This window comes from Hylobates moloch, unplaced genomic scaffold (assembly GCF_009828535.3).
Source record: "Hylobates moloch isolate HMO894 unplaced genomic scaffold, HMol_V3 SCAFFOLD_13, whole genome shotgun sequence".
Classification (NCBI taxonomy): Eukaryota; Metazoa; Chordata; class Mammalia; order Primates; family Hylobatidae; genus Hylobates; species Hylobates moloch.
In genome coordinates, this window is record NW_026652288.1 from 40,010,087 (window position 1) to 40,022,905 (window position 12,819).

Here is a 12,819-nt window from a genome sequence, read left to right on the forward strand (position 1 = left end):
CATCAGAGTGAACAGGCAACCTACAGAATGGGAGAAAATTTTTGCAACCTACTCATCTGACAAAGGGCTAATATCCAGAATCTACAATGAACTCAAACAAATTTACAAGAAAAAAACAAACAACCCCATCAAAAAGTGGGCAAAGGACATGAACAGACACTTCTCAAAAGAAGACATTTATGCAGCCAGAAAACACATGAAGAAATGCTCATCATCACTGGCCATCAGAGAAATGCAAATCAAAACCACAGTGAGATACCATCTCACACCAGTTAGAATGGCCATCATTAAAAAGTCAGGAAACAACAGGTGCTGGAGAGGATGTGGAGAAATAGGAACACTTTTACACTGTTGGTGGGACTGTAAACTAGTTCAACCATTGTGGAAGTCAGTGTGGCGATTCCTCAGGGATCTAGAACTAGAAATACCATTTGACCCAGCCATCCCATTACTGGGTATATACCCAAAGGACTATAAATCATGCTGCTATAAAGACACATGCACATGTATGTTTATTGCGGCACTATTCACAATAGCAAAGACTTGGAACCAACCCAAATGTCCAACAACGATAGACTGGATTAAGAAAATGTGGCACATATACACCATGGAATACTATGCAGCCATAAAAAATGATGAGTTCGTGTCCTTTGTAGGGACATGGATGAAACTGGAAAACATCATTCTCAGTAAACTATCGCAAGGACAAAAAACCAAACACCGCATGTTCTCACTCATAGGTGGGAATTGAACAATGAGAACTCATGGACACAGGAAGGGGAACATCACACTCCGGGGACTGTTGTGGGGTGGGGGGAGGGGGGAGGGACAGCATTAGGAGATACACCTAATGCTAAATGACGAGTTAATGGGTGCAGGAAATCAACATGGCACATGGATACATATGTAACAAACCTGCACATTGTGCACATGTACCCTAAAACCCTAAAGTATAATAAAAAGAATCATCACAAAAAAAAAAAAAAAAATACCATAGCAATAGCTTATAAGTTGGTAGAAGTGATTAGCGTTGAAGTATGCCAATGTCATTGGCAGGAAATAAAAATACTATTTAGACTTTGATAAGTGTGTCGTGCTAAATTATATTGTAAACATAAGCACCAAAATAATGTACACACACATATGGAGACATTATTATGTTTTATGAGCTGAGTGTTTGATTACACACCAGTTTACTGCTTTCTTTGCTCACCTCTCCTTCTTACATCACTTTTCTTCTACCTGAAGTGCATCTATCGCAATTTTCTTCAGTGAGGATCTATTGTTGAAAACTTGTCTTTATTTGTCTAAAAACTTCAATTCTTGAAAGATATTTTTGCTGAATGTAGAATTATAAGTTGATAGTTTTGTATTTTCACCATTTTATGAAATTTCCAAACATGTAGAAATTAAAAGAATTGTACAAAAATACCCATACATTCATTACCTAAGTACTATAATGAATATCATGCTGTATTTGCTTTACCAAATAACTAGCCTTGTATCCAGCCCTGTATTCATCCATAAGGATGAATTGATCCATTTTTTGGTGTATTTCAAAGTTAGTTGTAGACATTTGTATACTTTACCCCTAAATACTTTAGCATGCATACCACTAACTAAAGTTCAATATCTAGTTACAGCTTTTTAGGTAAAATGTACATACAATAAAATTGTGTCATCTTAAATTTGCCATTTGAAGAATTTTGATGGATTCAAATACTTGTGCAAACCAAAATCCTGTCAAAGTGAAAAAAAATACTATCACCCTAGAAAGTTCCTTCATGCTTCTTCCTAGTCATTTCCCACTCTATATCCAGAAGCAACTGTCATTCTGATATTTTCCCACTGTAGATTAATTTTTGTCTCTTCTAGAACTTCGTATAATTGGGATTGAAATATGTGTTTTTTGTGTGTAAGGCTTCTTTCACTCAGTATAATGTTTTAAAAATGTATCCATGTTATATGTGTGGGTGTTTGTGGTGTGCTGAGTAGTTCTTATTGCTGAGTTGTATTCCACTCTATGACTGTATCACAGTTTATTCATATTCTTGTTGGTGAACTTTTGTGCTATTTCCAAGTTTTTGGCTATTATGAATAATAGTGCTATAAACATTCTTGGACATGTCTTTTTTTTTGAGACGGAGTCTCGCTCTGTCGCCCAGGCTGGAGTGCAGTGGCGCGATCTCGGCTCACTGCAAGCTCCGCCTCCCGGGTTCCCGCCATTCTCCTGCCTCAGCCTCTCCGAGTAGCTGGGACTACAGGCGCCCGCCACCACGCCCGGCTAATTTTTTGTATTTTTAGTAGAGACGGAGTTTCACCGTGGGACATGTCTTTTTATGAACATCTGTTTTCATTTCTCTTGGGTAACACCTAGGAATGGAATTGTTCAGACACAGTGTATAGGTGTATGTTCAGTTTTATAAGAAACTGCCACACCATACCCAAAGGGATTGTACGATTTTACACTTCCAGCAACAAGGGATGAGAGTTTCAGTTTCCCTACCTCTTCACCAACATTTGGTGCTGTCATTCTGGCTACATATCTCATTAGTGTGCCACAGTATTTTTAATTTACATTTTTCTAATGACTAATGATGTTGATCACTTTTTATGTACTTATTGGCAAAACATCTTTGTGAAGTATCTGGTCGAAATTTTTGCCCATCTTTAATTGCTTTGTTCATCTTTTTATTGTTGAGTTATAGAAGTTCTTCTTTTTTTTTTTTGAGACAGAGTCTTGCTCTGTCACCCAGGCTGGAGTGCAATCTCAGCTGACTGCAACCTCCCCTTTCCGGGTTCAAGCAATTCTCCAGTCTCAGCCTCCTGAGTAGCTGGGACTACAGGCGTATGCCACCACGCCCAGCTAATTTTTGCATTTTTAGTAGAGACAGGGTTTCACCATATTGGTCAGGCTGGTCTCAAACTCCTGACCTCAGGTGATCTACCCACCGCAGCTGCCCAAAGTGCTGGGATTACAGGCGTGAGCCACCACACCTGGCCGAGTTATAAAAGATCTTAGTCATATTTTTAACAGTGTCTTTTGATGAGTAAGAAAAACATTTTGATAACATTTATCAATTTTTTTTCTTTTACAATTTTGCTTTCTGTGACTTAACAAATTGTCTACTGCCAGGTTGGAAATATATTTACATATTTATTCTTTCTAGAAGCCTTAGAGTTGTAGCTTTTTATATTAGTTCTAGGATTTATATTTAATTTTTGTTCATGGTGGCAGGTAGGGGTTGAAGTTCATTTGTTTTTTTCTGTATGGATATCTAGTTGTTCTAGTGCCATTTATTGAAAATGCAAATGGTATTTTCAACAGTGGAGGTCTTTGGCACCTTTATTGAAAATTAAGTCACCACTGTACCAGTATTTTCTTGTATCAAATTACCACAAATTTAGTAACTTAAAACAACACAAATTTATTAGCTTTTAGTTCTGTAGGTCAAGAAGTTCAGACCTCACTGAACTAAATTTAAAGTGGCAGCAATGCTGCATTATCTTCTAGAGGCTCTAGGGAGAATCTGTTTCCTATTCATTTAGGTTAATAGGCAGAATTCAGTCTTGTATCTGTAAATCCAATGTCTCCATTTGCTTGCTGGCTGTAAGCCAAGTGCCATTCCCAGCTTCAAGAGGCTGCCACATTCCTTGGCTCACGGCCCCCTTCCTGGATCTCAAAAGCCAGCAATAGAGGGTCAAGTCCTTAAAACATTGCATCTCTCTGATCCAGCTGGGAAAGTGTTGGGAAAAAGCTAAGTGTTAGGAGAAGCTTAGGCAGGGCTTGCATGTCTGACATAATGTAAAAGAGTCTTGGACTATGTCCGTGGTCCAGGGTCTAAAATCCCTTGTGGCCTTTGGAACACCAAGCTCTGAGCTAAAGGGTGGAAGCCTACCCAGATGCACCATAATCTAAGCCCAGGGCATAAAATCCCTCGTGGCTTGGACAGAATCCAGGGCTTATGGCTCTGGTACGTGTCTAGACTTGCTGGCTCCTTGCTCCTTGCTCTCCCAGGATTGATTGTATCTTGAGTTAAAAGAATCTGCTCTCCATTATCTCAAGTAGCAGAGCAAATGCTAAACCATCACAGCTGTAAATCATGTGCTTAATGCAATGTGCCCTTTTGACCTCCACATTCTCACCAACTGTTTCTTTCTTGGATTACCAACAAATAGCATGGGCTCCCAGAGCTTGGGCCTTCGCAGCCTCCACAATTGCGATGGCCCCCTGGGTCCCACTTTTCTCTCTCAAACTGTCTTTTTCTCAATCCTTTGACTCCACCGGACTTTGTCGCTCCCACGACCTGGTGTTGGGTCTGATCACCCCAACAGGAAAGATTCTTCATTTTCCCTTCTCTTTCTAGTAGTGTAATCCTAAATCCATTAGGGGCTGAGCAAGCTAGTCATACATGCCAATGCAGTTGCTTTAGGCCTAAAGCAGTGCACTGTAGCTTGAGCATAATGAGGAGGTATCTATCCAGGGAGAGTATGGCGGCAGTAATGGGATAGTGGCTTCTTCTAGGGGGACTGATCAAATATGTTTCATATACACAAATACACACATAAAATATATATTTTACTACTATTATTCTTTCCTCTGATAAAAATCAGCATTCTTTGAAGAAATGATTGATTCCAGCATTGGGCAGGGCAAATACAAGATGAGCCTGGAACATCTTATATGTGTTAAGTAAGAGGTGCTCAAAGAATGATAGGAACCTGTTAAAGGCCACAAAACCCACACGGGAGGGGCTCCCACTTGCCAAATCTGGAGCAAACTGGTCATTAAAATAAGTAATAATAGATTACAAACCTCTGAACGAAATAGGAAATCACAAGTCTATACTGACATAAATTAATAAATTGAAAGTTTGATGAAGAATGGTGTGTTTACATAGTCTCAGAGTACCTCCCCACAAAATCTTTACTAATTACAAAGGAAAAAAGAGTAATTTTACAGTAGAGAAGCCTGGCTGGTACATCCCAGTGATTAAGATGTAATACTCTTTCATCAAGGAGTTACCAGTAATAGGACAGAATGTCATCATGTGCCCCTGATAGGAACACGCATCACTTTTGTGGCATTCTTTCTACAACTCAGAACCTCATCATGAGGAAACATCAGAGAAAACCAAATTGGAAGGAAATTCTTCAAAGACTGGCTTATAATAATCAAAAGTATCAAGGTTATATAAAAGGGCAAAACCGAAAAACTGTATCAGACTAAAGGAGATTCAAGAGACATGACATCTAAAGGCAATGTGTGATTCTAAATTTGTTCCTTTCATGCCATCCAATTAATGGCATAATTGGCAACACTTGAATCTGATATCAATGGTCATAACAAATACATGTTAATTTCTTGATTCTGGTAATTGGATTGTGGTTATACAGGTAGGGGCATGTCCTTTTTGTAGGAAATACACAGCATATTCAGGGGTGTTGTGGGATCTTTAAGGAATTAGAGCGACTGATGGGGTTCAGAAGGATATGATATTAATTATTTAACTGCACAGTCGGATTAACATCCAAAGGACTGAGCCCTGAGCAAAGAGTTAAATTACCTTTTAAGCATTTCATCGGGTGGGGGTAGGCAGGGGAGGGAGGAGATCTGTGAAGGGGGAAGCATACTACAGAAGCGAGAAACAAAGGCACTTATTCAATTGAGACATGCATTACATCATTTCTTACTTTTCAAGGAAAAACATGTTTTGCGACTTGAGTTTATCTGTCTAGTGACCTTGCAGCTGCACAGCTAGGGAAACAGGGTCTTCACAATGCCTGGGAAAGGGAGAGATAAGGCTCACTAGCCACAGAAAAACAGGCAGTTAATTTTTTAAAGGACTCTAGCTCTTTCTATTTCTCAGGGGGAATTGGGTTTTCTCACATACAACTGAGTTTTTGCTTACACACTCTTTAGTTTCTTTTAATTCCTGTTTCAGGGGTGATATAGCATTAGGTCAACAATTTATTTCCAAATCGTTCAGTAACAAGCAAGTTCCTTGTGCTGTACTTGCAACTTTCTGTAAGTTTGTGACTGGATGGATGGATGGATGGATGGATAGATCGAAGAATGAAGTATGGAGTTAGCTTAAAAATATCTTCTGAATTATACTTTTAATTTAAAAATAATTTTTAAAAATCCATATTGAAGCTCCATAGGATTTTGTCAGTCATGCTTGTACATATTGGTGCCTGCAAACAGTGTTGTTATTCTTGGCTTTTTGACAGACTTTAAGATTATTTCCCCACAAAGTTCCTCCAGATGATCTTAACTGGAGATTCCTAGTCTGCATTTCCTAGAGCTGCTAAGCAAGTGGGGTTTTTCATGGCTTATTTTTTCACCCATCCCTACCTTAGCCATCTCAGGATTCTACTGCCTCCCAGGAAGAAGAAATGATGAAGTCCTATGTGAGTTTTAAATGATGTATTTATTTTATTATCTTATTCTATAAGGCAGGTAAAGTAGATCACAATAATCTCAACAATAAGATGGAAAACCCTAAGTGGATCAAAATTAGTCAGGAAAACATAAGTGATTAAGGAGAAACTTTCAATTAGAAATATACAGAAATAAGTTAAGAATTAAGCTTCAAATTTGAATCTGGCCTTCACAGGAAAAACAAATTAGGACATGAAACTAAAATTAACAAAATTCATTATATAGTTTTCACAGTCTTTCATAAAAAAGCCTATTAATTTCTCAGAGGAAAATAAAAGATTTTCATGGACACGAAGTAAAATATTTTGGCAAAGTTTTAAACTTGTGGTCCACAGCCCTCTCCATATCTTCTCTGGTCTCAAAAAATGAGATGTTCCTCCTCTTAAATATAATGTCTTTTCTGTTTTTCATCCCATCTTTCCTATGACTTCTAGAACCCTTCCCCACTAGTTAATACTTACACTTAAATGTATTACACAGTTCTTTCTTTACTGCCTCATTCCCCTTTACTTATGTGATTCTCCACATCTGAGGAGAAAACAAACGCACAACTATTCTTCTGTCCATGTGTCCAGTTAGTTACTTCTAATAATGTAGAGGTTAAAAGCAAATATTTTAGAGGTTATAAGATGTAGATTTCAATTCTCATTCCACTACTTTCTGTGTGATGTGAGCAAATTATAGTTACTGAAATTGTCAGTTCCTCAGTTTTATGACCTAAAAGTGAGGCTAAATACATAGACGGAAGTTTTTTGAGAATTAAAGAGTTAAGTTGCTCAGAGCAATGATTGTCACCATTAAATATTGAATTAAGGTTTGCCTCATTTCTTCCTCAGAAACTTATGACTCAGTCCTTGGTGATTTCTATCTCATCTTATGTGTATTGTTTCTGTAAGAAAGTCCTCAAAATATGGGATATGTGGATGCCTCAATTTCTTATTTATATCGCAAATTAAGAAATTTTCCTTATTTTTACATTCCTTTGAAAATTAATTTTTTTAATTGGTTTTATTAGAGGCAAAGTTAAAATCTGGTCATCATGGCTCTTTTATAGTAGACATCTTAAATATTTTCCTTGGCTTCATCATATTGTTTTCTCATGATGCTAATTAGAATCATCTGATCACTTAAAAACAATTTTCCACTTATGAATCCTTTCCTTTGCTTGTTTCTTAACTGGTACTTGTCCCCAAAACCTGCTCTATATCCCATTCTGCATAGCATCAACGAGTTATCACACCACACTGCAATGGCTATAATGGTTTCAGTCATTATTGTACACTGATGAATATCAAATTACTCATTTGCATTACAATCCCTACTTGAGCTCCTGAAGAGCATATATAACAGTCTAATGGCTATCTTTACCCAGTTACTCTATCGAAGACATGAATTTTACATGTCCAAAATTTTATTCTTCTCTTTTACCACCTTCTGGTAAAAGTACAGGACACGTGCAAACAGGGAAAGGGGCGAATCTGAAGTAGAGCCAGTGCGACTACACGTGGCACTGATGTATTCAAGAGCAGATGCTGTGAATGTGTGTCACCGAGGACATATGGGGTGATGGCGAAACAAACAATGGTGTCTATGCATGTTCCGAAGGAGGGGGGGCACAGATGACCTTTCCATGGACACCAAGGAAAATCACAGAACACCCGGGAACCAGGAGGAGGCCTGTGCGTGAGTCAAAGCCACATTTTGAAATGCCTGCCGGAGGAGCAAAGAGGTTTCTGCAAAGTTCACCCCACCCTCAACCCTCCACCGCCCAGGTAGCCCTGACACAACCTCCCCTGCACCCAGCCCCAGCCCAGTCCCGTTGGTTCCCTGACATTCATTAGAGCCAAAAGATTCAGGGAGGCAGTCCACCCAGGAGCAGAGGAGAGGATGTCCCTCAAGAATGACACAGGAAGTGCACAGGAAATTCGACAGCGCCTGTACTAAAAGACAAGGCTACTCGCGGTCGCCTACTGCTCATTCTAGGCAATCACCCCCACCCATGAGGTGAAACGTGGAGACCAAGGTAGCTTCCCTGTCTGAGACACGTGTGGGAGCCAAGAGCTCCAGGATCATCAAACCTACCCAATCAAGCAGAAACAGGTTTGGAGAGAGAAACAATCAGAACATGGATCTCCACGAAGTTTCTCCCTGATGGACTGGGAAGTCATCTTTGCTGAAGATTAGCCAGACCAAGAAACATCTAGGCCACTCAGAGACAGAAGAGACAGAGCCAGAAGGAGGCCAGAGCAGAGGTCAGAGCCCAGGCAGGATACAGCACAGTGCCACCGCCACGGGCTGAAGGGAGGAGTGCCAAACGGGTGACTTATCCAGAGAGGCCAGCGTTCCAGTGACAGGGATCCTTGCCGTGTCCCGACCCCGGCTTCTTCTTTAAGATTGTATGGTGGTGTGGCTTCGCTTCTCAGAGAAGAGACGCGAGGAGATACAACCATCTCCTTTGAGGTCGGTCTACTTCCCTCCTGTAGGACAATGAGCTCCTGGGAGGCTTTTGTCCTTGGCTGGAGTGTGGCATCTTGATTCTAGAAAATAGACCGCTCAGGATGGGGATGAGACTTCAGTTGCTCCAGGACCGACGCATCTCCTGACGCGGTCGAGGCCTTCACAAACCCAAAGTGGAACCGCCGCGGAAACGACTGACAACCAGCCACATGACCCAGGCAGACGCAGAAAAAGGCTCGCCAACGACAGGCCGACATACAAGAAATCCCTTTTTGGCGCAGGGGGCATATACGTCTCAACACACACACGCACATGGGCACACACACATACAGAGGGAGAGAGAGAAACAGAAAGTGAGAGAGAAAAGAGAATGGGACACAGACACACATACACATACGCACACACACACACACAGAGATAGATGATAGATAGATAGATAGATAGATAGATAGATAGATAGATAGATAGATAGATAGATAGAGAGCGAGCGAGCAGTGGCACAGAAACACAAACGCCAGGCAACCCCTGAGGCTGCGGGGTTTTGCTCTCCGCGAGAACGACCCTCAAGTGAGAGGGCAGCCCACGAGCACACAGGCAAACCTGTCTTCGAGATCACGGCGGGCACGACTTTTGGGGAGACTCACCCTAACACCGTCGGGGCAGGCCTGAGCCTGGGATGCCGCGCCACTTCCCCCAGACTCCGCCTGTGGTTTCGTCATCGTGGGCGGCTCTGTGCGACTCGTGGCATCCACAGACGTTCCTGTAGACCCCGTGGAGAGGTGAGGCCGGAGCCTCGAAGCCCAGACAGCCAAGCACTGCCATGGAGGGCTCCTGCTTCGCCAAGCCTCAGGGACTCGTTTCTAAGACAACCGTGAGAATCACTGTGACGGGAGAATCGGCTCCCTCCTCGCGCATGCGCATTGACGGGGTCGACTCACTCTAGGCTCCTGGAAGTCAGGTTGCGGCCCCTTGAAACAATGGCGGCGGCGCCGCCGCGCGAAGGCAGGGGGGGTCCTGCTGCAGATGGCGGCGGCTGGATCCGGGGTCCAGTAGGGGGCGGCGTGGGAGAGGGGGCCGCGGGCGTCCCAGGGCCAAACCCGCAGGAGTCCTGTCTTCAGGGCCTCCTTGAGCGGACTTCCACCGGTGGAGGGGGAGCTTCAGGGCGCCTGCTGGGCTCTCAAGACTCCTCTTCAGATCCGATTTTGGACCCCACTACTGGGTGACCCCACTGGGTCAGCTGAAAATTCACTGATCCATGAGCCCTCTGCCTCCCTTCTCCGTTGGAGGAGCAGTGGGCTGCCCCGCTTCGCAAAGCCTGGGGCTGCTGCAAGCCGACACCGCTTAACAGGAGAAGTGGAAACAGGGACATGGCGAGTCCAAGGTGGAGCCAATGAGACCACATGTGGCACTGGCTTCCCTAAGAGCAGACTGGGTGAATGTGTGTCACCCAGGCCATATGGGGCGATTGCGAGACGAACAATGGTGTCTGGGCATGTGACCGGTGGATGGGGGTGGGGGACACAGGTGACCTCCCAGTCAACGCCAAGGAAAAGCAAAGCGCCTCTGAGAACCAGGAATGGGCCCGTACGTGAGTCCAAGCCAGATTTTGGGATGCCTGCCCTAGGAGCGGAGAAGTTTCTGCATAGTTCACCCCACCCTCACCCCTCCACCACCTATGTAGCCCTGAGGCAACCTCCCCCGCACCCAGCCCCAGCCCTCGCCCTTTGGATCCCTGACATTCGTGAGAGCCAAAAGATTCTGTTCTGGGAGGCAGTCCACCCAGAAGCAGAGGGGAGGACGTCTCTCAATAATGAGACAAGAATTGCAGAGGAAATGCCACACCGCCTTTCCTAGACGCCAAGGCCAGCCATGATCGCCTACCGCTCATTCTAGGCAATCCACCCAGCCATGAGGTGAAACTTGGAGACCAAAAGAGCTTCCCCGTCTGAGACAGGTATGGAAGCCCAGAGTTCCAAGATCATCAAACCTGCCGAATCAACCAGAAACAGGTTTGGAGACAGAAACAATCATGACACGGATCTCCACGAATTTTCTCCTTGATGGACTGGGAAGTGTTCTTTGTTGAAGACATTGAGCCAGACTGGGAAGCATCTAGGCCCCTCAGAAACAGGGGAGACGGAGCAAGAGGGAGGACAGAGCAGAGGCCAGATCCCAGGCAAGACACAGCACAGTGTCACCACTACGGACTAAGGGAAGGAGTGTCAAACGGGTGACTTGTCCAGAGAGGCCAGCGTTCCAGTGACAGGGATCATTGTCATCTCCGGTTCCTGGCTTCCTCTTTAAGATTGTAGCGTGGTGTGGCTTCATTTCTCAGAGAAAAGACATGAGGAGATACAAGCATCTCCTTTGACGTCGGTCTGCTCCCCTCCTGCAGGAGAATGAGCTCCTATGAGGCTTTGGTCCTTGGCTGAAGTGTGGTCATCTTGATTCTAGAAAAGAAGCCGCTCAGGATGGGGATGAGATTCCAGTTGTTCTGGGACTGACGCATATCCTCACGTGCTCGAGGCCTTCACAAACCCAAAGTGGAACCGCCGCGAAAACGATTGACAACTGGCCACAGGACCCAGGCAGAGACCAAAAAAAAAGGCTCACCAGAAACAGGTTGACATTCGAGAAATCGCTTTTTGGCACACAGGGCACAATGATCCCAACACACACACCCACACTGGCACACACACACACAGAGAGAGAGAGAAACAGAGAGTGAGAGACAGAGAGATAAGAGAGAATGGGAGACACACACACACAGACATACAGCAGTGGCACAGAAACACACAGCCCCAGGCAACCCCTGAGGCTTCGGGGTTCTGCTCTCCCCGAGATAGACACTGGGATGAGACAGAAGCTTATGGACACACAGGCAGACCTGTCCTCGAGATCATGGCCTGCACGAGTTTTGGGGAGACTCACCCGATCCCCGTCTGGGCAGGCCTGAGGCTTGGAGCCGAACTGGTTCCCCTGGACTCTGCCTGTGGTTTTGTCACCCTGGTCGGCCCTTGGAGACTCCTGGCATCCGGAGACCTTCCTGTCGCCCCCGTGGAGAGGTCAGGCCGGAGCCTCAAAGCCCTGACACCCAAGCCCACTGCCACGGAGGGCTCCTGCTTTGCCAAGCCTCAGGGACTGGTTACTCAGGCAACCGTGGGAATCACTGTGACGCGAGAATTGGCTGGCGCTTTGCGCATGCGCATTGGATAGGCCGACTCACGCTCCACTGCTGGAAGTCAGGCTGAAGCCCCTTTAAGCAATGGCGGCAGCGCAGAGGCAGGGGCCTTTGGCTGCAACCCTGGGGGTGGCCGGATCCCCGGTCGGGTAGGCGGCGATGTGGGAGAGAGAGAGTTGCAGGCACCCCAGGGCCGCACTCCCGGGAGTCCTGTCCTCAGGACCTCCTTGAACCGACTCCTACTGGTGGAGGAGGAGCTTCAGGGCCCCTGCTCCGGTCTTTGGACTCCTCCTCAGATCCGATTTTGAATCCCACCAGGTGAGCAGGGATGGGCTCACCTCATCTGTTGAGGTGGGCAGGGCCTCGCTGGGGTACACAAAGATCTCATGGGCCTCAAGGCGTGGTGTCAGCTGAAAATTCACTGACCCATGAGCCCTCTGCCTCCCTCCTCCCTTGGAGGAGCAGTGGCCTGCCCTGCTTCCCAAAGCCCTGGGGCTCCTGCAAGAAGACACCACCTTCCAGGACGCGTGCAAACAGGGACGGGGCGAGTCCAAGGTGGAGCCAATGAGACCACATATGTCACTGGCGTCCCCAAGAGCAGATGGGGTGAGTGTGTGTCACCGAGCCCATATGGGGCTATGCCAAGATGAAGAAAGGTGTCCAGGCATTTGCCCGGTGGAAGGGGCACAGGTGACCTCCCTATCAATGCCACATAAAAGCATAGCCCACCTGGGAA

General features: G+C 45.1%; 1 protein-coding gene across 2 annotated transcripts in view; it reads right to left on the bottom strand.

Moving 5' to 3' along the window:
• ZNF420 (zinc finger protein 420) overlaps positions 1-12,508 on the bottom strand; it is a 75,914-nt gene extending 63,406 nt beyond the window's left edge. The window contains exons 1-2 of one of the 2 annotated variants that reach the window (XM_058426761.1): positions 12,422-12,508; positions 11,834-11,948 (exon numbers count right to left, since the gene is read on the bottom strand). The gene's annotated coding sequence lies outside the window, so the exon portion shown is untranslated. Of the gene's footprint in view, positions 1-11,833; positions 11,993-12,421 lie in introns of those variants that run through there. The other variant, XM_058426762.1, reaches the window with a different exon arrangement.
• Between the last annotated feature and the right edge of the window lie 311 nt (positions 12,509-12,819).